Below are 25766 nucleotides of genomic sequence, written 5' to 3'. Positions count from 1 at the left end.
TTGGCGGATTGTAGGTTACGACCAGGTTTCGGAATGGGCACTACCTTAATATCTCGCCACTGATACGGAACATAGCCACTCTCAAAGAATATGTTGTACAGACTCAATAAGATTTCTTTGCCACAATCGGGTAAATACTTTAACATAGAATAAGAAATATCGTCACATCCTGGGGCGGTATCCTTTGATTTCATGCAGCTGTCAAGTTCTTGGCGTGAAATCTCGGCACTTAGATGGAAGTTCTTAGACTTAAAACTTGGGGCTGCCGGTAACACATAATCAGGCGCTAAGCTGTGCAGTAGATCGTCGATCTTTTCACTATCTGTATAAGCCCTGTTTGACTTAATGCCTTTTAGCCACTTCATACGAGACTACATATCGCTAGAGGACGTAGATTTATCTATTGATGAACAAAATGTTAGCCAGCTCTGACTTCTAGTCTTTCTTATCTTAAGTTGAGCAATTCGAGTTTTTTCTTTTAACCTATCCAGATTTTGCGGGGTCGGATTTCTTCGCAATTGAGCCAATGCTAATCTTCTTTCGGCCACCGCTCTTGAAAGCTCCGTGTTCCAGTACGGTTTTGGGGTAAAATTGGTTGTAGGGTTCCGATTAAATTTAATATTTGGAATATATAGGTCAGCCGCTATGTTTAAATGTTTTAAGAATAGATCATATGCTTCTTGAGGACTGTCAGACAACACGAAATTGGAGAAGATATTATCAAGATAGTTTTGGTATTTGTCCCAGTTAGCATTTTTAAAGTTGCGCGTTTTCCTCATATCGACAGAGTAATTCATTTTCATTTGTATTTTGATGAAAAGATGATCACTGCCCAAAGATTCATTTGTAACTGTCCATTCTGTTTTTAGGGCTAAATCTGTTGATGCTATCGAAATATCTGGAGATGAACTCTGCAGCCTCCCATTTACCATTTTTAGTCTAGTCGGTTGACCATCATTTAATGAAATGAAATTATAATCTATCAGGCTGTCGAAGATTTGCGTCCCTCTGGTTAGATTTATTTGACCAATTTGAGTGATGTCCATTGAAGTCTCCCAATATCAGAGTTTTTTCTTTAAATTGTGAAAAAATGTGGTCCCAATCATTTTGCGATGTATTGATACTCGGTGGACAATATATGGCAACAATATCACTTACATCGTGACAATTGTATAGTTGAACGTGTATCATTTCAATGTCATAGTTTAATGTACTTATTGGACATTGCTGCGCTTGAATAGAATAATGAGTCAAGATACATACCCCTCCATATCCATCATTTCTGTCCTGACGAAAGACGTTATAGCCGCTTATTCTAATATTAATGTCAAGATGTAGCCATGTCTCACTAATAATACAAATATGTACTTTTCCTTGGCGAAGTAGTAATTCTAACTCCAATATTTTATTTCTTAAACTTTGGGCGTTCCATTGCAAAATGCTTAATTGCTTGAATGTGCTAAATAACTTAATAAGGGTATTTCCGAGATGTTTTCTAATAAGTAGTTAATAGCCCACTGAATGCATACTTGAATTATGTTGCCGAATTTAGCTTTTACAGTTTCCTCTGGTGAAAAACATATTCCCTTTATCTTATCCAGTAATTGACTAAATGTCATCGATTTATCTCTCTTAATTTTTCGTTGTTTAGTTGTTGATTCTTCTTTCTGGTCCGTTGTATTTTCAGTTGTATCTTCCGAACACGACATATCCCACTCATCTGTATCGACATTATCGCGTTGTTTTGGCTTTTTATTCCCTGTATTCTTCGCGCGTTTGGTTTTTTGCGACTGCGTGTTTTCGTGATGTATAATCGCTTGCGTGCGTACAACTGAGCCGTTGTTGTCAGATTCCCGAGTTTCTTGAGTTTCTCTAGATTTTGGTGGTCTTGTCGGTTCTTGGCTAGCCGCGTACGCGTAGCCTCTGGCGGTTGAAACCTCAGATGTTATTTCGGGACGGAAAGCGGGCTGATGAATAGGCGGAGAAGGTGGAGAGTACAGCGTTGATGCTTTCTGGTAAGTATGGTTATGTTCACTCATTATTTCTCTTATTTTTCTCTCTTTTAAGAATACCGGGCATTTCCTATCCAACGAAATGTGATTCATACTGCAGTTTACCACTTAAAGATTTTAGTTTCGCAGTTAGGGTGGTTTCCTCCACATTTGGGGCAAACAAGTCTATTTTATTATTTATTTATTTTATTTTACCTTGTAAGGAGTACCAACAGCTGCAAAAACATATTTATATTTATTTTTTTTGCTATTTGACGGGCATACCTTTGATGTGTGCCCGTACCTCCAACATTTTGAACACTGAGTGACTGGAAATACATAAGGTTCCACTCTTATTCTTAAATCATTCATATAAATGTATTGTGGTAACGTATTGCCCTTAAATCCTAGTCGCACCTTTTCTGATTTAACCCAGCCGCCCTCGTCATTTGACCTACGACTTAAACGTTTCGCGGATATTAATTCCATGTCACTTGTAATATTAGTTGTAATATCTTCATCTGACATTTCTATCTCTATATCTCTGATTAAGCCGTAAGATATTCCCACATCTGAAGACTTGTAGCACCTCCACCCAAGTTTGTTAATTTCTCCCGAGTTCAAAAACCTGTCCGCACTTATGTCTGTATCGAATATTAAGCGTAGTTTATATAAATTGACATACTTAACTTGGAGTACACCCGTTATGTTATTAGCCTTCAGAATCTTGGATAGTGCGATTTGTTTTGGCATCTTTTCTTTGTTAGTTACGCATACTTCGATATTATCCGTATTGATGCGTTCGCTCAAAATTGGACTTCGAGAGTTCTTTCTATCTAATCTTTTACGTGTTCGATCAATTAGATTCCACTCCCCTTCCTGATCCTGATTTTCCTCCTCATCCCTCGTTCGTTTTTCAGGTCGTTCTACACTTCCACTGTCGTTTATAGGTAGGTAATCCATCTTCTCATTAGTTAGGTCTGTCTCACTACTTTTTCGTGTCGATGTTACACTATCGTTATGACTAGCATTGTACAACTCGTGTCCTTTATTTTTGTCACTCATTATAAATCCGATTACACTTCATCACTACTTGTGTACAAACCAGGGACCGTATAACCGGTTTTATTAAATACCTGTATAAAAACTACCAAACGAATACCGGTTAAAATGTTAAACCTGTATTTGAATTAGAGGTATTGCTGTCATTCCGTTTTTGTCTTTATCGCTATTGGTACACTATTTGACATAATCAAATACCGGTATTCATTAATACCTCAATAAGAACAGGTATTCAGAATACCGGTAATGGTCTTTGTATTTAATACCGGTATTCACTGCACGTGATCAAAGAGTAAAGACCAACAACTTAGCGGTTGTAAAACAAATAATTATTACAAGAGGTTAAAGTTGTTGTTAAGTCCTCATGCTAATATTGATCGCTGTGCAAGCGAAAGATTTCATAATTTAACCACGAGCGTAGCAAGTGGTCCGAAAACTGTAAAATTGAGCGTTGCGACCGTTTCAAGGCACGAGGTTAAAGGATGACTCACGTTAGACCGGGCCGTGTCCGGGCCGGCGCTCCCGGCGCATCGTTTTCTATGAAAAGCATCACGTGATCGCCTGTCATGTCATAGAAAAGTAAGCTACGGAAGCTCCGGCCCGGACACGGCTCGGTCTAACGTGAGTCATCCTTTAAACAAACTTTGCTACCGAGTGAAACGACACGCAAGGAAAATACTAACCAAGAAACATTACGAATTAAATCCAAATGAATGAATGAATTAATGAAAATAATTAATCTTAGAAAACATTTCCATATGAAATATGAGCGCCGCGCCGGCGCGCCGCCGTCGCCGCCAAAATTTTCGTGCCGCCGCCGCCGACGCTGTGCTATCGGCGTGGCATCGGCGTGACCTTGTTAGATATTAGAGTCTGTCTAAGCCAGTGGTTCCTAACCTTTACAGTCCGGTCACCCCTATGACTAACTAGGGAATCTGATTTACCCCTCCTCCCAATGGTAATAAAAAATAAAATGTGTACGTTTGTTGTATTGTTATATTAGGTTAGCTTATTACCCCCGTAAAATACCAGTTTTACCCCCACGGGGGTAATTACCCCCAGGTTAGGAACCACTGGTCTAAGCTAATTCTGCACCAATTAGAACAGAACAAAGTGAGGGAGTGTTATTAAAATATAAACGTCATATTTTCATAGAAATTTGACATTAACGATGACATTTCCATGACGTTGGCGTTGCAAATGCTGTGCATATTAGATTGATCGGGAATTTATTGTGTTTATATAAGGTGCTAACAAATTAGCTACCGATATTTTAAGAGATGGTACTTCATATAAAAACAATTAATTTTAAATAGAAATCAAGAAAACTTTTCATATCATATTTTAGTTTTATTTACCGAACAAAAAAATAAATTAAAATTATATCTAAAAATAATCATTATGTGCATTTAACCATAGAGAAAAAAATACATAGAGTGCTCACTCCATACATCAGTTTTGGTACCAAAAATACTATTATTTTCGTAGACAACATCGGCGGCGGCGTCCGATGATTATTTCACCGGCGGCGGCGGCGTGATCGGCGTGAAATCGGCGTAGCAAAATTTTTGATACTGCATGAGAACGTGGCTGTGTAATAGAAACTCTACATTAAAGCCTTCTGAGTATTTACTAGGCTATCCAAAACATATTACGCGTTTTCTAAATTATTGCCGTAATTAAATTACCATCATGTCATTTGGCAACCATTTCTTACCAACCTAACGGTTACCAACGGTATGTTTAAATATTACTTGATATAAAAAAGACACTTTAAAACGCTACATTTTAGGCAGTATAAAAACTTTGTAATACAAATAAAACACAAAAAGATTTCTTTATAAGTTAGGTCGTACTTAATAAAAAAAAACTATATTGACTTTTCCCAGCCACTGTCGTGTTGCTTGTCCTACCTATGATTTGTTATGAAATAATGATGAAATACTTTACATTTGTCTGAACTGAAGTTCATTAGAAATGAATTCGTGCGAGGCCAACGGCTGAGCTGCAATGCAGCTAAGATCGGACAAGGACCAATGACCAAGCGTTTTAAAAAGCGAGGCCGAAAGTTGAGTTCCAAACAGGGCCAAAGATTGAGCTGCGAGAGAGCAAAGCTTTGAAATTTGAACAGTGGTTTGCATTTATCATTGATATTTTAGGATTATATGGACCTTTTGAATGCCTATAACCTATTCTGAGTAGCGCCGTTAATGATCTAAACTCGGTTAAATATCTATTATCTGATTCTGATAGTAGTAGTATCTAACAAGGTCACGCCGATGCCACGCCAATAGCGCAGCGTCGGCGGCGGCGGCGCGAAAATTTTGTCGGCGGCGGCGGCGCGCCAGCGCGGCGCTCATATCTAATAGATATTATCTTTCTCTTTTTTTTCTTGATACTTTCTCTTGTCTATACTGAAGCTAAACAAGTGGCAGTAGTTAACGATTCGGTGGCGAGCCAATAAATAAATAAAAAATGCAATGAAAGCAATGCAATAAATAAGAAATAGGTGATATGGAGCCTAACCTACTACGTCTATTCCAGAACATATCCTCAACAATTGAATGTAAAGGTATGGGCACCGCACACAACAACAAAATCATGTAATGACAGCGAGATTTTGAAATTAATATTCTTTTTAGGGTTCCGTATTTCGTACCGATATCAAGTTGAACCGCCAACTGCAATAAGTTTCTTGAAGGTTTTTTTATAGGCTTTTAATATCGTACGCTTAAGTCACATTCACTCATTCATTAATTCATACTATTTTTGCGATTAGTACTCTGTGCGAGCAGTGTGTGTAATCATTCACCTCGAACCTCGACTCTCCAAGCGATACGTACATATAATAACTATTTTATTTGACTATAGCTACACGCTCCGACTTCGCACGGGTTACACAAAACCTTAACAAATTGTATACCTAAAGCTTCTTCAAAAATCTTTCTATTGATAGCTGAAATCTGCATGAAAATCAGTTGAGTAGGTTTTGAGTTCATAGCAAACATACATTCATATAGTTACAGACAGACGCGGCGGGGGACTTTGTTTTATGAGGTGTAGTGAATTAGTGATATATTCAATTAACAGTAACCGCCCTTCCACACATCGATTGAAACCCCTTTTTCTACCCTACCTATGTATTATCTAATCCTTTGCCTATGTATTACTTATGATTGCTATAATAAATGCTTGATACTAACAGTAACCTCACAATATAAAGATGTTCATTATGCTGCTTATCTACAGTTCATGCCATGAAAAACTTTTTTCCTACCATAATTCAATAAATAATCCTTGAAATTAAAATTTCGCTTATTTTATAATGTTTCAAAGGCAAAAAAACATGTTTTTCCAGCAATTTTTTGGTTTGAATTCTTTTCGCATAAATCAAGTTTTCAAGGCTACGCCGCCGATTCGCCGCCACTGCCAACCAATTTTGACCGGCGCGCCGCCGCCGGCTAAACGCCTATCGGCGATCGGCGCTCATATCTTTGAGATTACAAACTACATATGTACATAATAATATACAATTAAATCAACAAAAAAAAAACAAATAATTGAATCAAATTAACGCTATTAAATATTAATAATTCGAAATCATCAACTAACAGCTAATTTCACCAGACAACATGGAAACGGGCATTCTAAGATTCGGATCTTAAGTATTTACAAGCGGGCCGAACACGTCCTTGACGAGTAGCGAAGGAACGAATCGTGGTACTACTACAACCGGTATTGGCACTTACTTATTACCGGTAATAGCTTTAGGAGTAAACTATCAAATAGTGGTATTTGTTGTCAATTGGCTAAACCGATAACACAATTGAATACCGGTATTCGAATACCTCTATTCGGAGGTTTAGTGATATAAATACCCAAATTCAAATTACACCGGTTATACCTCAATAATAACCTGTAGTCAGAATACCGGTAACGGTCCCTGGTACAAACAATAGATGCGCGCACGTGTTCGGCTGCCGGGCAGCCGGCCGATGCGATAAGAAACCTGTTGTTTAACTTAATTGCAATTAGACAATGCGCTTCGGTCACACGTCTAGCTAGCACAATGCACTAATCCGAACGACGCATCTTTTACACCAGTCACTTTAGTTGTTACAACTTACCCCGTATTTGGGGCTAGTTGTAACAGGCTCGGGGCAAGTAGTAACAACTAAAAGAATGGCAACATCTATAAGAAACAAAAGTTTTTATTGGTTCACAGTCTTGTATTATTCATTGTGATTCCATCTTATGACGATTATAATCTTTGACTATAAATAATCAACAGGATTCAACAGGAAAGTGAGATAAGGCACAAGTCGAAATTTTTGGCTGCTTTTCGTATGCTGACTCTTTATTACAAAACTTCATTTGCTGGCGGCTTATATACATCCTGAGTTTTTAATCCTGTCTCAGATTTTTTTTTTTCAGATGAAAAATACAATACAATAACTTAGCATATTTTTCTGGGCAATGCTCAATGTGCATAATTGTAAAGTAGAATAAAAAAATGCACAAAAAAACCAAAAGTAATTTGTAATTCACTATACGACGAGTCATAATAATATATATACAAATACATGCACAATTATTAGAGAGCAAAAAAAAAACACTCACATGAATATGTTACAAGCCCCTGCTTTGTATTACTACTTGCCCCATGGGCCCATTATGTCTATTTAATTAAATATGTTAAAAACTATAAGCTATATAATTATTTAAAAAAAAGCAAATGAAAGCCAATTAAATTTACATTGTAACAATGAAAACACAATGAACAATTAATTTAAGTTCAATTGTCAAATTCAACATTTTCGTAAGTATTTTTTAGGTTCCGTACCCAAAGGGTAAAAACGGGAACCTATTACTAAGACTCCGCTGTCCGTCCGTCCGTTCGTCCGTCCGTCCGTCAGTTGAAATTTTCACAGATGATGTATTTCTGTTGCTGCTATAACAACAAATACTAAAAACAGAATAAAATAAATATTTAAGTGGGGCTGCCATACAACAAACGTGATTTTTGACCGAAGTTAAGCAACGTCGGGCGGGGTCAGTACTTGGATGGGCGACCGTTTTTATAGATAATGGTACGGAACCCTTCGTTTTGCGAGTCCGACTCGCACTTGGCCGGTTTTTTTACAATACCTGGTCGAACCAGAGCTCGTGTGCACATCCACTCGCTTCGATGTCTGGCTAGGCAATGGCGGTGTTTACGTTATTCCTCGAGTTATAAGACTGTAGTCATTCAGCAAAAAAAAAAATTAAATGTTTTTAATTCCCCGTCGAAATTGAGCGTTACTACTTACACCTGTTACATTAAGCCTCACGCTCCCCTATAGTTACTGAAAGAAAAATGAGGAATAGCCCAGCGATTTGACTTTGGCCAAACAAACTCTACAGAGTCGGACCAAGAAAAGTCAAGAAAAGACTTTTCTAACTCTATTTGACATTAGCATAATATCTATTTACTAACTTTATGCACGACTTTGAATAACTTTGACCAACTTGGCACCGAACCACCTTCAGGGTTAAGGTTAGGTATGCGCAGGCCGATTCGTGGTATTTTCTATTCCTTTTTATATCGAGCCAACTTTACGTAGCTGTCTGTGGAGTCATTTATGGTATTATTCATAAACGCGTTACAAAACTCTGCGTAGAGGTCACTAGCACAATCACAGGGCCTACCGCGAAACACGATAATCGAAAGTTCGGTTTCTGCCTCTCTATCACTCTTGCCTATTCGATCGATAGAGTTCGCGTTTCGCGGTAGGCCACCTGTAAAAAAAACCGCCTTGATGCATCAATGTCATAGTGAAAACTTGTCAAAAAATTGTTTAAGGCCTAGTATAATAATATGTACTGCACTAGTACTGCTGTGCACTCGCGTGGCAGAACATTGCAGTAATACTCCCTATTAGCTATTAAGGTTACATATCAGGATACCGAAAGTTGATTTACCTAATGTCGAATCACCTATGCTCGATTCACCTATTTTTTTAAACACCTAATGGTTTATTAACCTAAGCTCATAACACCTAATGAACGAATTACCTAATGCACGTTTCACCTATTTTTTTTTTTACCTAAGCTCAGAATACCTATGGTCGATCTACCTAAACTTGATACACCTAATGCTTGAAATACCTAAAACCGATTTACCTAATACATGAAACACCTAAAGCTGACATACCTAATGGACGATCCACCTAAAGCTGATATACTTAATGAACGATATACCTAAAGTTGATTTACCTAATGGATAAAATACCTAAAACTGTTATACCTAACGAACGAAATACCTAAAGTCGATATCCCTAAAGGACGGAATACCTAAAGTCGATATACCTACACACATCATCATCATCATGGAATTCAACGTCCATGTACTTATTTACTATACTATTACGCTTGTTTGCCACCATTGTGGCATAAAAGAAGTTCCAATTCAAAGTGGTGTCCCTCGTCATGTAAATGGTCTCACTTCAGCACTGTTGAAAATTTATCAAAAAGAAATGCTCGCTCCGGAAACTTTTTCATACTAATCAATCAGCGTTACTTTTCTTCACAAATAATTTACGAGTGGAAACAAGGATGGAAACAAACCTTTGACTTACACAAAAGAAAGGTCGAACTTCGCAGACCGCAGATTCCTCAAAACAATTTAACTTACCTCAAAATACCACGCAGAGGTTTCTCAGGGACGTTTATTCTCTGTTGGTATGGGCAAAGCTATTCTATTAAACCCGTAAATTCCCGATCCGCCACTCGGATAGACGGCACTGGAAATAATTTGGACGACAAACTACGCCCACCGAACTACATTCTTATGCCTGGCCTTGGAAGTAGTGGGAGCAAAATAATGTATCGATAGTTTATTATCTATCGTAGGAAAAGTTGAGGAATTTGGTGGCAGATCGCCAGACTTTTGGTCTGATCAATTGTTATTTTATTTATTAACCTTGAAGACAACCACATTGAAGTCCATTATCATTATTATCAAGGACTTAAGAATTATTCAAAATGTACACGGCTTCCAGCAATGAAGAATAACGGTTCTGAAGAAAATGCTGGAGTTTAAGCAAAACGAGGAAAAGCTGCTTGATAAGCAAATATGCTACACTGGATGTGAGATTATCGTCATCGTCGACTGTTCAAAATGTTCAAATACGAATCCTCAAATACCTACTACGGGCACGTTACACGAAACCAAAACTCCATGGAACGTCTCGTTGTCCAAGGACGAGTGGAAGGCAAGCGGCCACGAGTTCGGTCACCTACGCGCTGGACAGCGCTGATAAAATCTGCGACACAAACCACCATAGTCCAATGTTCCCTTAACGATGAAGATCGTGGCAAGTGGAGGCGCATTGCGAGGGCTGCGTTATCCACGATAGATACGTCTCATCATACAACCACGACTACTCTGTCAAGAGTGAACGACTGAGGAGGAGGATGTGAGATTCTACAGAGTCCGACCCGTATAGGCTGCATAAGTCACATATTTCGCTTCTTCATTTTTGAATCTATTTTAATACTTTTTACATACAGACCGATGAACACTGATATACAAGGTGTAGGTAGTTGTAGTTGTAGGTGAAATATTCAATTATTCACCTGGTTGGTAATTTTATATTGCATATATTTTATAATCACTAATTTGAGGCGTTTTTGAAAATATATTTGGGGATACAAAATTTGATGGATATGAAAAAATATTTAATTGGTTCGCACACCAACTTTTTAGACCTATGAAAATATTGTATTTGTGTCTGACGATGTTTTCAGCGGGACAATTTGCTGCAGTCATCTACGCAAAGGATCATGTTATTGTAATAGCCTCTTTGTTCTATACATAAACCCAAACTCATATTTTTTTATTGTTGTTTACCTACTCTGGTTTTGCTGGCGCTACCGGGCGTTTTAGCAGTTTACTACATTATTCAGTCCGTAGTGGCGATACCTTATATCTGGCCGGGCCACGCTTATATTTCGTGGACCCTGCATATTTTACCCGCGTATTTGTGTACTGGGGTCTGGGAGGGGGTTTAATAAGTGCCGACGAATCGAAAAACGTAGGCGCGCAAAATATTTATTTCATGCCTACGAAAGTCAGCAGAATGGAAATTAAGCATTTTTGGCAATACATTTATCCCCCGTTTGTTTACGTACCTAAGGTAATAAAGTGATAGTCTAAAGCTGGTCACCCAAAAAAAGTCTACATGTAATTTCAAGAGAAACGAAAGAGCTCTCGTTTGCTATGTTATCTTCGTTACTAGATCTGGGTAACTGGCAGCTATTCATCGATGGAGGCCAGAGTGGCAGGTTAGCAAAAGTTTGTGTATGAATTGCATTTATAAGGCTCTAGGTTCAGAGCTCATTACAAACTTTTATTTACCTTATTCTTTGTGTTAGGGGCTATACTCGTATAAGGCTCCAAAGCCTATATATCACTGCGACCATCCCTGATCTATTGTGATCGTCACCTACTACAACTCTCGATCCAAACCTGCAACTTCAAACAGCTGCAGGATCTTTTTGATCTCGAGAGACTTTGACTCCTCCGGGCGCAATATGTTTCCGCCCAGTATTAACTCACGAGTACGCATTAGGCAAGGGCACTCTGTGAGGATGTCCAAGGGCGTCTCCTCTGCCTCCATACAGAGTCTGCAGCGCCCCATGTCACGTTTCCCCATAGTGTGCATGTGCTTATTTACCTTACCCTGTTATTACGCTTTCGGGGAAGCGTCCAGCCAGATGGATACATTGCATTTTACATGGTACGCTTCTTCTGGTGTAGAAATGAAATATAATGAAATAAATAAGTTATTAGTAGAGATGCAACGGATAGTTGTTTGGCCGGATACCGGATATTCGGCCTAACCATCGGCCGAATATTCGGTATCCGGCCGCCGAATATTCGGCCTGCGGAACTATACCTACATTTCGGTTTTTCAGATGCGCATTATTCAGGTTTTGACCTGTTTCGTAGTGAACGTTTGCGCGGACTCATTTTTAGGTTCGAAATGAGTGCTTGTGCTTGAATGTTTAAATTGCTTTAAAATAATAAACGAATACGATTATAACCGTTTAACCGTTATAGCCGTTGTTTCTTATTCCAATTTTGTTTACTCCGAAATCAAGCCAGATGTTAAAATCATGGCCGGATAGGCCGGATACCGGATAATAACCGAATATCCGGTGCATCTCTAGTTATTAGTAACCGTTCTTGCCAAAGTTTACGCGTAATAGAGTGAGAGTGCCTTATATAATATATTATGTATGAGCAAGTGGAACATATAAAATGATTAGGTAGGTATTTAATTGCAAAAAGTAATCAACCTTCTTCAATTAGGTTTGTTAAAGTTAGTATAATTACAGGTTGCAGATAATATATTTAGGCTAATTTTTGAAAGTGAACATTATGAACAAAACTTTTTATGTCATCTAACTTCGTCTCCAAACTTTAATACAAGCAGGGATTTCAATAAATCAATTTTAAATTCAACCCAACAAAATCGGTAAGGCCGAAGTAATATAAAGTTGCGAACTTTCTTAATTCGTTTCATTGCGAGAATGATAAAGTCTTCAAAAGGATTTTAAGGGTTAAAGGAGACAGTCATAAAACGAACATATATTCAATAAAGCAAAATATAACATTGAATAGAACTCTAAAATGGGATTGAGAGGGATTACAAACAAAAAGTTTAAAGCATTTTTCTCGAGATCAGGGAAAGTTCATTGAGAAAAATGCACATTAAATTGTAAACAAAGCAATCTACTACACAAGATTAAAAATGACATTTGGGTAAATTTACTGGTGTTTTTTTTACAAAAAATTAAATGTAGTGGAACAAGTTTCATATGAATGTTATGTAACAAACTAGATGGTGTTATTAAAAGTAACTTAATTTAGAATTAGGTGCAAGATGAATATATTTCTAGCCAAGAAAAGCTTCATTTCAGACAAATTGAAATTGAAATATTTATTTCAGACCGTGGTCCATAATGTGTTAGTACAGGTACAATTCATATTTACATCACTACACCTTATAAAACAAAGTCCCCCGCCGCGTCTGTCTGTTTGTATGTTTGCTCGCGATAAACTCAAAAACTACTGAACGGATTTTCATGCGGAACGGATTTCACCTGTCAATAGAGTGATTCTTGAGGAAGGTTTAAGTGTATTTGTTAACCCGTGCGAAGCCGGGGCGGGTCGCTAGTGATATTTAAATTATGGTTAGTAATTACATACATAGGACATAAAACAGAACAAAAATCAAGAAAGTTACCTACACGAAGCCTGTAGTTCTTTTTTTAGAACGAACAGCTAGCTCACCGCATTTGTCTCTCTGAGAAATGCTTGCGTGTGTAGCAGATATACATCAATTGCCACGCTATTTCAGTGCCGGAATAGGAATAGCCACGTTTTTGGAGATACACAGTACAGTTTGTATCTTTAATACTTAATTAGAACGTTATTTAATTACACGCTTTCATTGAGTTTCATCTGTTTCATCTGTGTTGACGGTAATTAAATCTTGGAGAGTACAGTCAACGATAAATGCATGTATCAAAACATATTTTTTTTTGATAATGAAAAACTTATTTTATGATACAATTTAGTTGATTACTTGGTAAAAGAGCTAGCAAACGTATCAGGGTGATTCTTAAATTGTGTCCAAAAAATTTTTGTTATCATAAATGTTTTTATTTTTCACATATTATTACATATATCAAAAGTACATACAAAAAGCAATTTTTTGATTCATATGGTCAAGCTTAATACCCTCAGGAAAGGTAAATAAAATGAGTACATAAACACGGTTGTGACAAAGTGTCCCTCAGTCGTGACATTTCGGCATTTTGGTGGCCAACTCGGCTATTTTGATTTATATAGTTATTTTAACATAGCCTAAGTCACTCCTATGACTACGACAAACCTAATGACAGCTCAGACGTTGAAATCCGTCAAACTATAAAGGCTGTAGAGCGTGACAAAGAATTCGATACACATCATACATACATACAAGCGTAAAACATTTTTTTGCTTTGGCAGTCGGGCAATAATAGCAAATGATCTGTAGCTAATAAAAATGCATTTCTGAGGAGTTGCATGTGCCTCTAAATTAATCAAACGAATTAAGAATGACACGACCACGTGTCTATATGTCACGAACGTGGACTCAAAAGTCCGTGGCGGTGACAGATTTTTGAGGCCACGGTCGTGATAATTTGGAACATGTTCGATATTACATAAACATTTCCTTTGATTTTGCAAATGTTAAATAATTAGCTTAATCTGCAATGTATGAGGTATATCTTATGTTACAAACAATAACGTGAAACTGCAACTTACTTTCAAAACTCTAACACGGCGGTGATGCGTTAAGGTTGACCGTTTTTTCAAATGAACACAAATAAACAATTTTCGACAAAACTTCTCCCATCAGCCATTTGTAAACCTGACAACAACACAGTGTTGCTGTTCTAAAAAAACTTTAATAAGGCTGCCAGTAGTAAAGATAATTTTCTACCGAGTTCCGCATGTTTAAATTACCACGCGCGGTGGTGACGCGAAAACTAATCACAAAATGTATGTTGTTTAAAATTATATAAAATCGTTATAAATCCATACAATTTTTAAACAGTCTTGTAGAACAAGGATTAGTGTTTTATATTTGATATAAATTATTACAAAATCACTTCATGTTTTTTCAAAAAAAAAAAACAAATATCACAAAATCTGGGGAAGTCACACTACACGGTCCGTGACATTTCGCACTAGTAATTTTTTTTTATATGTTTCTAATACTCTTAGGACAATACATTTAGGTTGACCTAAAACTAGAGGTAAATTGCTAAGTATATTGATATAGAGTTTAATTATTTTCACAAAAATACATGCTATTCTTACGTGTTACACAAAAAATGCATAAGAATAAGAATTACCCATCAAAGTATATCGAGACCTAAGTGTTATTAAATTTTATAAAATAATCTAGTAGAGTGGCTACAGGCGTATCAAAATAAAAATAAAATGTATTTAAAGAACAGATACAACCCCTTACAGATTTGAAAACTTTGTATTTTTATCATAAAAAAATTCTTATTTCGATTACCTACTTCATTAAAACGTAATGACACTGAATTATCATTTATTAATATATAAATTACTAAAATACATAAACAGGAATATAAAACTAAAACTAACTACAATTAAAATAACTAAAACTAAAAAATAAAAATATCAAAACTTCGTGCCCTCAGGAGGGTGCCCAACGTAATGCTTTAGGAACAAAATAGTAATTTCATTGATAACCATAAATCCGATTGAGACATTGATTAGTGTAAAGTAGCGAGTTCTAGCAAATGTATGAATTCGCACGTAACACAAATAAATGTGTAAATCGGGCCATTTATTCGTACGGCGGCAATTGTTAGTGTCAGTGATCGTTAATTTATTGGAGGTTGCATATGTACTGGACTGGCACAATATACTGTAAACATATTACGTCTAATGTAATGTCAAAATGTTTGAATAAAAATATATTGATTCTACCCAAAACTGGCGTTGACTATCAGTTCCACTTATTCTGCTGGAAACCAAGACTAGGGTTTAGAGTAGTTAGGTGTTTGATATTATTATGTGTTATATGTTTTTTAAATGTTTTGTGTCCAGTAATAGAATAATTTTCTAGTTTTTGCTTTTTATGCGATTTAATTTGTTGGCGGATTTCTATGTTTGTGTACAGTCAGTCACGATAGTTTAGCATATAAATTTTATTTTGTGTACCGAGTACAGACGAGTACAAAAGTAGGGCATGCATAAGTCGTATTAAAAAACTTTTAAATTTTCGGCGTGATTCGGGAAATTAATTAGAGGTTCACTAGATATGAAATAGTAAAGATATGTGACGTTCCACGGCAAAAGGTACCTTATGGCGGCTGGCGCTTACGCTATTATTAACGCCGCTCCAATATTTAACCTTTTGCCGTGGAACGTCACATATCTTTACTATTTCATATCTAGTGAATCTCTAATTCATTTCCCGAATCGCGCCGTAAGTTTGTAACACTGGACCAAATATAAAGTATCGTAATTGGAGGGTTGCGTAAAGTCCTTTTTAGGATCCACTAGTTTCAATGTACCACAGTCTGTCTGTATGTCCGCGGCTTGGCTCAGTTATCTTATAAGTTATAATTGAACTTCACTTATGTCACATTTGAACCTTAGGTACCTACCTACTCTTTAGAGAGATAACGCCTTTTTTTTAATTAACATTATCCTGCAAATAATATTTATTTCAATACGTATGTTTAGGTGTATGAAAGATAATATTTTTATCGCTGAAAACATTCCGTAAAGGGTATTAAACAGGACAAGAACATTTTGAATTGTTTCTTTATAAGTGCGACTTTGAAGTTCCACGCTTATAACATTTTATCCTTGTTAAACTAAGACTTCGATATTTTTTGGCAGACAATTACTTACTTACTTACTTCCGTTGGCGCTACAACCCTTTGTAGGTCTTGGCCTCCTCCACAATCTTCCTCCAGTTGTCGCGGTGCCTGGCGACCTTCTTCCAGTTGGTAAACTTTCCCATCTTCCTAAGATCTTCTTCTACACAATCTATCCAACGCTTCTTAGGCCTGCATTTCGGTCTTTTTTGTTGCGGTGTCCACCTTGTCATGACTTTTCCTGCCCTCTTGTCCGGTATCTTTTCAAGGTGACCCGCCCATCTCCGCCGCTGTGACTTACAGAACCTGACGATGTTCTCGTGCTCTATGAGTACATCCAACTCGTGGTTACTATAAGAACAGACAATTACTATAAGTGGAAATGCTTTTTTATAACATTCTTTATAACATGTCTGCTCGCTTCGCCACAATCCATTATATGGTAATTTCCCTTGGGCAAATAAACTCTGCATGAATATCTGCTCCAGTGTTCATTAGAATGATTGTAATGAAAAAAAGAGAAGTGTCGGCACGTGAATAAGCATATTTAGGGGCGCATTATTTTAAAATGTTTGTTTTCTGTCTTAAATGTCTTTTTAGAACTTAAAAGGGCAATCTAAAGGCTTAATTTCACCTTTCCCGTTCCATCGTCGATCGCCCAGGTGTAGGGAAAGATCTCAGTCTTAAAATGTGAATGTACTTTTTATAAATTACACAAACATTTTCTTCCGTGAATTGCCTGCCGAGGTTTTTCAAGTGACTACAATAAGTGTTCTTCAAAAAGCAGTGTAAGTACAGTACAAGTCTTAAATGTGCAGGCAAAGCTTACAGATCTGAAATTGCATGCATCGAGAGGCTATGGTGGTTATGGCCCACCCATACCCACGGTAAGCCATACGGTGGGGTGTGTGGGTATGGGTATACACAAAAGGGTAGGAACTTGTTTGCCACTGGCGAGATTTAAAAATAAACGGTTTAAGACAGTCAATTTACCGTCTTCGTAGGTATTATTTGATAGATATGCGATCTAAGTCTCTCCAAGACAAGGGAGAGAAATTGGTTATGAAAGTCATATGACCTGCTTTGTCATAATTTCATTACGGCAGCGGCCGTGCCAGAAATATTTGATGAACGATAAGGTAAGATACCTATATAAATTTGGATATCTAGCGAATGCTCTCATTGGGCGCAGTAGGTAAGCGATCCCAACGCTCCGTCGTCGATGAGAATTTTATGTATATGGATACCTAATAACTTTTTATTTTGTTAACAAGGAGGCGTGTAATTTGGGCAGGATAATCCTGAAAAAAATAGAATTATCTATTATTCAACTACAAATATTGTGTAGGTATGTATTAAATAGTATGGCATCTAGACATATCTAAGTTGCATGTAATAGGTATAATCCGATCGTGGAGCTTCGATCGAGATTTGACAGATGCGCGATACATTTAAGTAGGTACCTAAGTTAGTAGACGGTTAGTGAGTAATTTATAGTGATAGGAAAATCATAAAAAAAAATATATAAGGAAGACATTAAAATATTTAAATCTGTCTAAAAGCGTTCTTTTCGTAATTATTAAGAGCCGTATTGTGGATTTCAAAATCCAGCGAAAACTTATGGTTCGGTCTTTATAAAAAAAACTAGTAGGTTGTGCGAGTTGCAACTTTTTTATATGTTTTTAAGAACTATTATCTTCATGTTCCTTCAATTACCATCTCCAATAACTTAATAGTTTTTTTTATATAAAATGTTTTATGTGTCTAAAATCATCACCGTCGACCGGAAAAATCTGAACCTTTTTGTTTGCAGTGAAAATTATAGCATACCTATCGTACGATTGCGATTTTTCTTTTACTTATATCTTTTCCATGTTGTTGTTTAACACATGAAAAAATATGCAATAATTCCTTCACCGAGAAAGTACATTTAAAAATATTTAAAATTTTGTCACGAATATTCGTCAACACCGTCATGGTAATGTCAATGTGAGCTTATCTCGGTGTATGAACAACGAAATACCGCCAAAGGTCCTTGCCCTATTTTTCACTTTAGTATAGAATGCCAAAAATGATTTCACTATAAAGTCACATCACTGAATCGTGAGAAATATTACGAACAAATTTGTAAAACGTAGTTTGTCACAACAGAGCATCATCACCGTTATGCTTTGGTTTAAAAAAGTTACAAATTATATTTTAGAAATAATTACTGAAATGAATGGCAAACTACATGAAGTTTCTTGTGTAGCATAGACATTAACTACTATTATTCGTATTCTAGAAATAAAAACAAGAAACTCTCAAATCGTCAACACCATACCCGTCATCACCGGGAAAAAATGACGACCGGTGATGATTTCATGTGTATGGTGATGACGGTTCTCAGAAACTTTTCTAGTTATTTTGCTATAATTCATTATGAAATTAAGCTGTATGTTTGAAAAACGTTCTCTATGTCTTCTAACACTATATAATGTCTACCTTATAAATGTAGAATAAATGTAGAAGAAGATATAACTATTTTTTTCACACTAGAGGATGCTTAGTTTTTATTTAACATTTTGACTGAAGTAGGCAAAATTTAGGTCATTTAGAACTTAGAACATACAAATGTTTTTTTTTTATAATCTAATAATGTAAATCGTGCAACTTAGTCTGTAATTGCATGTTAGTCGTATTTAAACAAGCAACATATATTAAGTTTTAAGCGACCATAGGCTACGGTACTGGCTCACTATCGTGATGGCTTTATGTTTTTTGATAATATTATATTAATTGATGTATATAATTACACCAATTAATAATTATACCATTGGGTAGTCACCGGACCCAATACCTAACATTTTGTAACTTATGACATGCATTACAAGTAGGGGCCTTGCAACTTATAAAACACTGATTATATATTAATGTTTAGCTATTAAACAACATATATATGGATTTAAATCATTATAGCTATTTTTAAAGTTAATTAATAAAACAACAAAAATACAAACTTGTGCAATGAATCAAACTATCAAAAAAGTAATATATCATAAAAATTAAGCTCATTGGTAAGCCAGTAATTTTATAATATGACATAAATACCAAGTTATGCAGTAGATAAAATAAGATGCGGGTTTAAACTGATAATAAGAGTACAATATTGTTAATATGATTTAACATTGAAAAGACCCAAAAATATAAATGAATACATAAATTGCCTATTTCGGAACATAAATTATTTAAAATTATACAATAAAAATACTTGTTATATATTTATTTATATGAATAAAATGTATTTTTTATAATTTTCTAAAAATAATTTATGTAGCTAGTCTTATGTTCAAAAACATGTTATTTGTAATGTTTATTAAAGTTCTAAAGTCTTACAATTAAAAAAAGTTTTTGTTTTTTTAATACGTTTTTAATACATATGTAAATTAGTTCCCAAATCGTCATTACCGTACATGCAGTGTCATTACCGTCTATAAAAGAGTCATTACCGTACTATGGTTGTCATCACCATCTTGCGTTTTTATTTTCCGAAAGCGATAACTTCAAATATAAGCCACAAATGATTGTATAAATACCATACATATCTTCAATATACAACCCCCCATTACTTTACCCAGCTAGAATCGTGTTAAATTAAACATTGAAAAAAATTATTTTTTTGTATGGTGAAATTTTTTGTGCTGAAATCCACCCCGTACCGAACGTGTCTGGTCCGCATAAGAAACCGACTCAATAAAAAATTGTAACCGTTAAGTGTTAAATGTTTTGTTATAGATTGTCTGGTCGCAAAAAGTGATTCAGCCGTCAACACATATAATTTATCTTCGGATTTACGATGCAATAAATTACAGCTTATCTTGTATCCCATTCAAAAGAGATTTCGCTGCCGACGCTTTCCTTGTACAAAAGGAAAATATTACTATGAAATTCTCGGGAGTTTTGCCGTTTTAGATCTGAGTTACGGATGTAATCCTTATAATGGGGGTGTGTGGATCCGTGGCGTTGGCGTCGGCATTTCTTAACGCACGTTTAGGCACAGTATATTCATGGCCTTAGATGACAATTACTGTACTCATCTTGCTGTATTGCTACTCATTTTGCTTGCCAGCCCGAATACTCGCGAGTATTTCAACGCAAGCTGATAAAATAAGCGTATCCAAGCTGCAACTTGTTAGGTAACATCAAATTGGCTGCACATCGACTGTAGTTTTTAGTCGAGTTGCAGGTGGAATTCAGCCGACCTATACAGAGTGACAGTCGCTATCGCTACGACAACGAAACGCTTTGTGTCTCTCTATTATTCTTCCATATTAGTGGGACAGTGACAATTGCATTTCGATCGCTACGGAGCGTAAGCGATTGGCATGTTGACTACGAGGCCTGAACCATCTGTAGGTACGTGTCAAGTGCGCGAGATAAAAATGCTTGTCTCCTATCGTCACAGAATAAATAATAGTACTAGGTACCTATAGAAGACTCACTCTGTAACAAAACGCGTCTGTTACGATCATGACAGATATGGCCGCTAGGTGGCGACAGCGCCACGCGCGGCTTATGGCTAACCTCCAAAATTGGTGTGGAACGGATGTACTTTTAGCTACCTGTAGCAAAGCGACGAAATCGCGGAGTGAGCCACGCCTGCTATCGTCTGTAAAACGTATGATCAAGAATTGTATATGTATTAGGTACCAGTAACAGATATCAGTGTGTGTCCATAATAATGGAGAGCTTTCGTAGGTAACTCATAAGGCCGGTACAAGAGCGGCATTCGCGACCGCATAATATCTAACAGGGGAATGATAAGCCTGACTATGAATTTGGAAGGGCAGCGCGCTGATGCTTCAATTCTTGTTATTGTACAGAATACCAACCTAATACTAGTATGAATTACGAGTAATAAGATTTGTCTGATAGCTAAAATCGCTCGTGACCGATTTTACACAAAAATAATACCATCTGACTCCATCATTCAGTTTCGATCTGTTTGTTTGCGTCGTTACTCGTAACATCAACAAAGAAACTCAAATACAGACGAAGCTTTAAATCCAATTAGTCAGCCTGAATGTATGAACGGAATATCGAAGATCTGAGCATATTTACTCGGCGAGGCAGATGGTAAGCCTGCCTTTATCTAGGGCTATCAGACTTTGAGGATTTTCCAACGTAATTTCGTCATTCACCAGAACGGCGACCATATGGAAATGTCCGAAATGTTGGTTGAGTATCACTGAAGATGTTTGGTCATAGTTAGTTTAATAAAACAGCCGGTCAGTTAAGTCAAGAACTTTTCCGTGAGGGTTAAACCTTTTCAGACCGGTCTAACACATTTATTATGGTTGATTACATTCAACCCTTTATTAAGTAATGTAGGTTAGAAACAATTCAATTTTGACCCTCTTTTCCTTTTTTTCCAAATCAGAATCAGGACTATCGAGCATCAAGAAGGCTCAAAACGTTTTAAAGGGTTAATTGTCAAACATTTAACACATGCCCCCAAGGTAAATATAGCAGATAGCGACTTTGCGAGTCTTGAAGTGTCAAAAATATTGTTTAATAATTTGACAATGGTATGGTGACCCTGCCTTTAATCCTATAGTCCAGCCAAATGAGATGAGTCGGAACATGTTATATTCGTAAAATAGTATCAAATCAATCTTCATTTGGTTGCCCTTTTCCCTATTAACTTGGGGTCGTCGCCGCACGTTTTTCTCTTCAATTCCTAGCTCGTCATCTTAAAACAAACTTAAGGAAGTTCGGAAACTAAAAGCAGTTTACTTTTACCTCGAAGACTTTTTCTTAGTCCATCGCTTCTCTTCGCATAAACTCGTTTTGTATGTAGAATCCGAAACATGTTCTTGCCTGTCACTTAATGGAATTTTAATGTTGGTACGTGTGTTGCGTGCTTCTATTTCTACTCGTAAATACTGGAGATATTTGAAAATCTGTATCAAGAGCTTTCGAATACAAATATTTGTTTTTGAAACAGTTGTAGATGGAACAAATCTTTAATGACGACATATACTCACATAACATTATTCCCAACCATTGCGATGTGAAATGAAATTGTGATTCAAATTTTCGCGTTTTGTACATATTGTACCTACCTACTCGTAATTTATGTTAAGATAAACATCAAACACAAATCCACATATCGTAGGTATACCTGTGAATTATTTGTGACGTAAGTGGTTCATATCAATTTGCTCCGTACCTCTTTTTGACATCCATGCACTGTCAGTACTTACAGATGTAGTATAATTATTTTCCATCGTATTTTCACAGAAACGTACGAACGTATTTTGCTATTTCAGTCGGACTCGGTAGAAAAACTCTGAGGTTGACTGAAGTAGCATGACAAATACGAACGTTTCCGAGAAAATACGATGGAAAACAATTATGCACTAATTCATCATTCTGTACCTATTAATTTGATAACATTAACCGCAAGAATTACATTACTATTGACAGTGATTATAATGAATATTGGAATGAAACAAAGGAATGAATATTATTCTTAATTCTTACTTATAGTTTCTGTACTGTATTAGTTATCCGTAACTACGGAGGTGGTGAAGATGGTGAAATTCATATCGATATGTCGTAAAAAAAACCGGGCAAGTGCGAGTCGGACTCGCGCACGAAGGGTTTAGTACCATAATGCAAAAAATGGCAAAAAAAACGGTCACCCATCCAAGTACTGACCCCTCCCGACGTTGCTTAACTTCGGTCAAAAATCACGTTTGTTGTATGGGAGCCCCACTCAAATCTTTATTTTATTCTGTTTTTAGTATTCGTTGTTATAGCGGCAACAGAAATACTTCATCTGTGAAAATTTCAAGTGTCTGTAAGTATCACGGTTCGTGAGATACTGCGTGGTGACAGACGGACGGACGGACGGACGGACGGACGGACGGACGGACGGACGGACGGACGGACAGCGGAGTCTTAGTAATAGGGTCCCGTTTTTACCCTTTGGGTACGGAACCCTAAAAAGATATCGAGATTCAAAATCACCGGTATTAGATGACAGCGGCAATATATGTATGTCGAGTTGCCTATATCTATTTGTATAGCTACTTGCCTGAGGGAGCGATATCGGTTTATCTAAAGGCGAATTTGCTATTCAACGCGTAGCTCTGTTTCCCCAATACCTAACGCCGGCGAGCGTTCCAATTCACCTTAAAACCAGTTTACAACTAATCTTCAATTACGGTGGTATTTAGAGAGGGCCAATAGAGAGTAGGTACCTACTCTCTCCAGGCGAGTGTTGTGTCTGGGGACCGAAGTCCAAAGAGAGTTAGTTAAGAGTTGTATTTAATTGCAATATACATTAGGAACTCTGTAAGCGCGATTTAGGGAATGTATGGCGCCGCATAAAAGATTGCAGAAAGATTGATTGAAGAAAGAAGCATAGTCTAATAAAACATGCTCTTCTCTTCCCAGAGTGACACAAGCCTACGTCACTGACGTTGCCACTTTATATAGCGCTGTCGCATGATGACGTAGGCTTGTGTCAGTCACGTGGTCAGAAGAGCGTACCAGGCGGAGTATATTATTATACCATGTATGGAAGTAGCTCTACTAACGCCATCTGTTAGAATCCTATGGCACGACGTTGACAGTGACAGAGGAGACGCCACTTTACGAATTTGTGGTTACCAAGGCTCTACTGCGAAAAACTAAAATCAACTTTAAATATCTGCCTCTCTATCGCTCGAATGGGCAAGTGTGATAAAGAGGCATTTAACGAAGTTTCGATTTTCGCGGTAGGATAGGTCACACTTTATACTGGTCAACTTCAACATTGGTTCAATGAGAATAACATCCCTGACATTATGGTAAATGCCAGCGGGAGTTGCTGTCACGACTGAACCAGAGAAGGGAAAATAGGTCATTAAAGTATGTCAGTTTTTGAACGCAAGTGGGCTAACTGAGGTCCAATGGTTGCTAAGCTTATAAATGAATGTATTTGGTCTCATTTGCACTTTAATAAATAAAAGGCTTAGTTATTTGCACTTTAAAAAATAAAACAACATTATATTGCCTGATAAAATTGATTTGTTTTTTAGCGTAGGTGTAATAGCTATGTATGAATAAGTAGGTAGGTATATTATTATATTCCCAACGATTACTGAGTGCAAGGTCTTAGGCAAATATTTCAATCATTCAGAATATCAGGGCCCATTATAATTGATGCTCATACGTATGTCTATTTTAGTATGATAAGGAAAGTAATATGATGTTTATTTGCCTATCTACCATCTAGACCTTGTCTATACCCTTGATTTGACACCTATTTAAAAAAAATTAATACTTAATCATCAGTGATTGTTAATTTTCCAGCAATTTTGGTGCAGCATAGTAAAAATAACGGATTTTCTTAAAAAAATTCTAGGGAGAGGATTGGTTAAGGTTAATATTACTGTTATTAACCCTAATTATCTATTCCACCTAAAGAGTAGGGCATACAGATGCTTTTAACCAACAATGCTGCACCATAATTGCTGGAAAATTAACGATCACTGCTAATCATTAAAATCAGTTTCAACTTTCGATCTTTATCGAGCCTTTTGTAATCCCTTATTTAAAAAATTGGGAAGTACTTACAAATAATTTTGTGGCTTCTCAATATTCAAAGAAAACCGTCGATCGACGGGTTATTGTCAAATACCTAATTTAAGGCTTATAACCGAGGGCAACCCCGTAAAGTACGAGATTAAAACTGTAATACAATACGAAAATGGAAATTCGGGGGAAAGCTCATCGGAGAAAATTGAGAGGGCTACGCAACGGCAACACGACGGTTACTTTATAAAAGTCGTTTCTAAGGGCACGTTCGATAGAAATGTAAATTTTATTACATTCTGAACAAGGGTGTGTTTGTAATCTAAAGTAGGATTGTGATGCGGGGTTGATTAAACAAATAGTCGATTTTATATGGACTGGTGGAAAATTGCAGCGTTTTTCTGCTGATTGGTTATGAATATTAATCTAACGTGGGGTTTAAACTAATTTGTCTCATATCCGTAGTTTCATACCTGTTTATTTGGGAAGGTTTAACTATGATAGTGGTTTCAAAATGGGTAGTCATCAATTCATGGCGGAGAACCCACGTAGCGGTGTGAGATGGTGTATTCTGACGGTGTAGCCGGTGTAGGTTATCCACCTAGATCGGGCACACGGCGCCGCTGCACCGCGCTACATCGATGCGTCGTCTGTACTGTACATATATACTGTTAAGAGAGAAAACAC

The sequence above is a fragment of the Cydia splendana genome, chromosome 11, assembly GCF_910591565.1.
Source record: "Cydia splendana chromosome 11, ilCydSple1.2, whole genome shotgun sequence".
Classification (NCBI taxonomy): domain Eukaryota; kingdom Metazoa; phylum Arthropoda; class Insecta; order Lepidoptera; family Tortricidae; genus Cydia; species Cydia splendana.
Note: the sequence above shows the minus strand (reverse complement) of the source record.